The sequence below is a fragment of the Myotis brandtii genome, unplaced genomic scaffold, assembly GCF_000412655.1.
Source record: "Myotis brandtii unplaced genomic scaffold, ASM41265v1 scaffold185, whole genome shotgun sequence".
NCBI classification, from domain to species: domain Eukaryota; kingdom Metazoa; phylum Chordata; class Mammalia; order Chiroptera; family Vespertilionidae; genus Myotis; species Myotis brandtii.
This window is the reverse complement of record NW_005356870.1, coordinates 7,284,167-7,289,212: the sequence shown is the minus strand read 5'-3', so window position 1 is coordinate 7,289,212 and position 5,046 is coordinate 7,284,167.

Genomic DNA, 5,046 nt, shown 5'->3' with positions numbered 1-5,046 from the left:
TACTTCTAAAAGGCTGAGTAATAAGATAACTGAGGATTCCTCATTGGATTCGACAAAGTGAAGGTGATTGGTGAATTTGTCAAGAACAGTTTGCTTGAGTGGGGAAAGGAAAAGCCTGATTAGAAAATCATAAGAGGGGATGAGCGTAGACAATGTAGAGACAGTGAGTATAGGGACTTTTAAGGAATTTATTCATTAATTGAGGGACCTGATCGGGACATAGATAGAGGCAAAGGCAAATCTAGAGAGAGTTATCTGTTTGTTTTAAAGGTGAGATATATTTTAACATATTTTATGAGAAATGAACAAATGAAGAGGAAAATACTAATGATGGAAGAGGGGCAGGGGTTTATTGAAGAGCTGAGTGGCCGAGGAGATGTGCAAGGATAGGACCCAGTGCGCCATGGAGGAAGCCCATCCATGGTGGGGCGGCAGGAGGTCATGCTGGTAATGGTAATGAGGCAGGGTACAAGTAGCAGTGGGGCCACGAGGGTAGTAGCACTGGTGGTGATGAAGGACTTCCTCAATGAAATAAGGAGCATGATAGTTAACTGACCATGAGAGAGGTATTACATATGTGTCCTTTTTTTTCCAGTGTATTCTTGATGTCAGATATAGTATTCTTCATTTCTGACTGGTTCGTTTTTAAAAAAATATATTTTTGTTGATTTCAAAGAGGAAGGGAGAGGGAGAGAGCGAGAACATCAATGATTAGAGAAAATAATTGATCGGCTGCCTCCTGCATGCCCCTACTAAGGATCACGCCCCCAATCCATGTGCCCTGACCAGGCATCAAACCATGACCTTCTGGCTGGGCATAAAGTGATAATATAATTTGATTTAAAATTGAAGGAATACATTGATTAAAATATAAAAAGTTATAGAGAAGTTATAAGGCTGTCGCTTCAGTACTTAGGAGAAATGATGGAAGATTGTCCCAGGGTAATAACTATGGAGAGGTGAGGAGTGGTCAAATTAAGGGTACACGTAAATTGTAGAGCCAGCAGAATTTACTGAAATATTGGAAGTGGCATTTGATAAAAGTCATCAGAGAGTCCAGGGTGTTCCACTTGAGCAACTAGATAAATAATGATATTTGTTATTAAGATGCAGAACACCAAAGGGAAATTGGTTGTGAGGGTTTGGATCAATGATTTTGTATTTTGGACTTAAGTTTGAGTTGCCTCTCAGTTATTCATGTGGCGATGTCATGTAGAAATCTGTATGTAGCAGTTTGAAAATTAGGGGTGATGCAGAGCTGGGACTGGAGGGCTATCTTTCATCAGCAGCAGTGTGAAGAATCTATACCCTGTACTCTGGAGAACACAGCTGGGCCACATTAAATTGCTTATGCAGGGTGTGGAGATAGAAAACTGAGCCCTTGAGTGTTTTAATATTAAATGTCAGGAAGAGGAAGAAAAGCACCAGAGGAAAGACCAGAGGAAAAGACATTCATTTGGGAGGAAACTCAAGAGAGGAGATTTTCAAGTGTAAATGTGGAAACCAAGTCAAGAGAATAATTCAAGAAAGAGGAAGTGATCAACTGTGTTATTACTTCTAAAAGGCTGAGTAATAAGATAACTGAGGATTCCTCATTGGATTCGACAAAGTGAAGGTGATTGGTGAATTTGTCAAGAAAAGTTTGCTCGAGTGGGGAAAGGAAAAGCCTGATTAGAAAATTGTAAGAGGGGATGAGCGTAGACAATGTAGAGACAGTGAGTATAGGGACTTTTAAGGAATTTATTCATTAATTGAGGGACCTGATCGGGACATAGACAGAGGCAAAGGCAAATCTAGAGAGATTTATCTGTTTGTTTTAAAGGTGAGATATATTTTCACATATTCTATGAGAAATGAACAAATGAAGAGGAAAATACTAATGATGGAAGAGGGGCAGGAATTTATTGAAGAGCTGAGTGGCTGAGATGTGCAAGGATAGGACCCAGTGCGCCATGGAGGAAGCCCATCCATGGTGGGGCGGCAGGAGGTCATGCTGGTAATGGTAATGAGGCAGGGTACAAGTGAGGCCACAAGGGTAGTAGCACTGGTGGTGATGAAGGACTTCCTCAATGAAATAAGGAGCATGATAGTTAACTGACCATGAGAGAGGAAGAGGAGGTTAGAAGAGCAAGAATTTCCGGATTCATTGTCTTGGAGAATGGGTAGAGTTCATTGACAAAGGACATGTAGTAGCCTTATCAGGCAGCATCCATAGTCCACGGAGAGAGCGAGAACATCAATGATTAGAGAAAATAATTGATCGGCTGCCTCCTGCATGCCCCTACTAAGGATCACGCCCCCAATCCATGTGCCCTGACCAGGCATCAAACCATGACCTTCTGGCTGGGCATAAAGTGATAATATAATTTGATTTAAAATTGAAGGAATACATTGATTAAAATATAAAAAGTTATAGAGAAGTTATAAGGCTGTCGCTTCAGTACTTAGGAGAAATGATGGAAGATTGTCCCAGGGTAATAACTATGGAGAGGTGAGGAGTGGTCAAATTAAGGGTACACGTAAATTGTAGAGCCAGCAGAATTTACTGAAATATTGGAAGTGGCATTTGATAAAAGTCATCAGAGAGTCCAGGGTGTTCCACTTGAGCAACTAGATAAATAATGATATTTGTTATTAAGATGCAGAACACCAAAGGGAAATTGGTTGTGAGGGTTTGGATCAATGATTTTGTATTTTGGACTTAAGTTTGAGTTGCCTCTCAGTTATTCATGTGGCGATGTCATGTAGAAATCTGTATGTAGCAGTTTGAAAATTAGGGGTGATGCAGAGCTGGGACTGGAGGGCTATCTTTCATCAGCAGCAGTGTGAAGAATCTATACCCTGTACTCTGGAGAACACAGCTGGGCCACATTAAATTGCTTATGCAGGGTGTGGAGATAGAAAACTGAGCCCTTGAGTGTTTTAATATTAAATGTCAGGAAGAGGAAGAAACGCACCAGAGGAAAGACCAGAGGAAAAGACATTCATTTTGGAGGAAACTCAAGAGAGGAGATTTCCAAGTGTAAATGTGGAAACCAAGTCAAGAGAATAATTCAAGAAAGAGGAAGTGATCAACTGTGTTATTACTTCTAAAAGGCTGAGTAATAAGATAACTGAGGATTCCTCATTGGATTCGACAAAGTGAAGGTGATTGGTGAATTTGTCAAGAAAAGTTTGCTCGAGTGGGGAAAGGAAAAGCCTGATTAGAAAATTGTAAGAGGGGATGAGCGTAGACAATGTAGAGACAGTGAGTATAGGGACTTTTAAGGAATTTATTCATTAATTGAGGGACCTGATCGGGACATAGACAGAGGCAAAGGCAAATCTAGAGAGATTTATCTGTTTGTTTTAAAGGTGAGATATATTTTCACATATTCTATGAGAAATGAACAAATGAAGAGGAAAATACTAATGATGGAAGAGGGGCAGGAATTTATTGAAGAGCTGAGTGGCTGAGATGTGCAAGGATAGGACCCAGTGCGCCATGGAGGAAGCCCATCCATGGTGGGGCGGCAGGAGGTCATGCTGGTAATGGTAATGAGGCAGGGTACAAGTGAGGCCACAAGGGTAGTAGCACTGGTGGTGATGAAGGACTTCCTCAATGAAATAAGGAGCATGATAGTTAACTGACCATGAGAGAGGAAGAGGAGGTTAGAAGAGCAAGAATTTCCGGATTCATTGTCTTGGAGAATGGGTAGAGTTCATTGACAAAGGACATGTAGTAGCCTTATCAGGCAGCATCCATAGTCCACAGAATTTGTGGTACTCAATTTAACGTGATAAAACCAGGAAACCCCAATGTTGTTTTCTTCTATCCACTCTGATCTGCTCAGGAGTATGTGCTGAGGAGAATAGAATTGGGTTTCAAACAGGGTTGAGGCTTTATTTCAGATGAGCAAATAAGAAAATAAAATGATGAGAGAGAAATGTGTTGTATTTAGTGGTCATAATATTTCCATCATTTAAAGAAGATAAAGGTACTTTTGTCAATAAAAGTATTGCTAATTTCTACAATAGTTGGATAGTTCGTTCCCAAATAGTTGATAGAATAGAAAAAAGTTAAAAACTAGATGGGGTCTGCAAAAGATGAATATTTAAACAATCCTATGTTGTGATCACTTAGTAATATATATTTGTTCTGACATTTAATTTAGATTCAGTTTCTCGGAGTGCTCTTTTCTTTTGCAACATTTTGTTCTGGATACCATATGTTTCCATCTTTTCTTTTACGTATTTTCAGCTCTTTTCTCTCACTAAAATGTTATAACCTAATGACATTTTATGTACCTGAGAGAATTAACTTCTTGTGTGAGCCTCTTCACATTTCCTCTTTCATCTACCTGCTACCCATTCTTTCTCCTTGCTAATTATTATCCATTTTCCTCATAATTCCTGCCTGATAAGCCTTTTATTACCCCACCTTTCCTTTCTGGTGAGAGTTAACCTTTTATTATAAAGAAATATTAGTTTTAAGAATTGACTTTTTATGCACTTCTATTCACAAAAATGCTAACATCTGAAATGTATTAGGTATTTTGTACTTGTTTGAAGAAGAAATTTCCTTAACATTATGCATTTTTCTCATTTTAAAAACATATTATAAAACTCAGAGATTGATCATTATTACCATGTTTCTTATTAAGTGAGTAGAATTTCACTTATAGAATGACATTGACAAATATAATAACAGTTTCTACTTATTGCTCACCTATAATATATAAGGCATTATATATACATACATATGAGAGCAGCCACGTCTGAAGCTGAGCATTATCTGCTCCACTTAGAGATTAGGATATAAAATGCCATGGAGTAAACAATTATATGTATATATATATATAGTCATGTACATGCATATGTATAATTTTATTTTATGTGTGGGCTTAATGCAGAAAACCTGCAATTTTTATAACATGTTATCTCAGTAATAGGTTGCTTTTCTTTTTAAAAAAATATATTTTTATTGATTTCAGAGAGGAAGGAAGAGGGAGAGAGAGAGATAGAAACATCAATGATGAGAGAGAATCATTGATCTGCTGCCTCCTG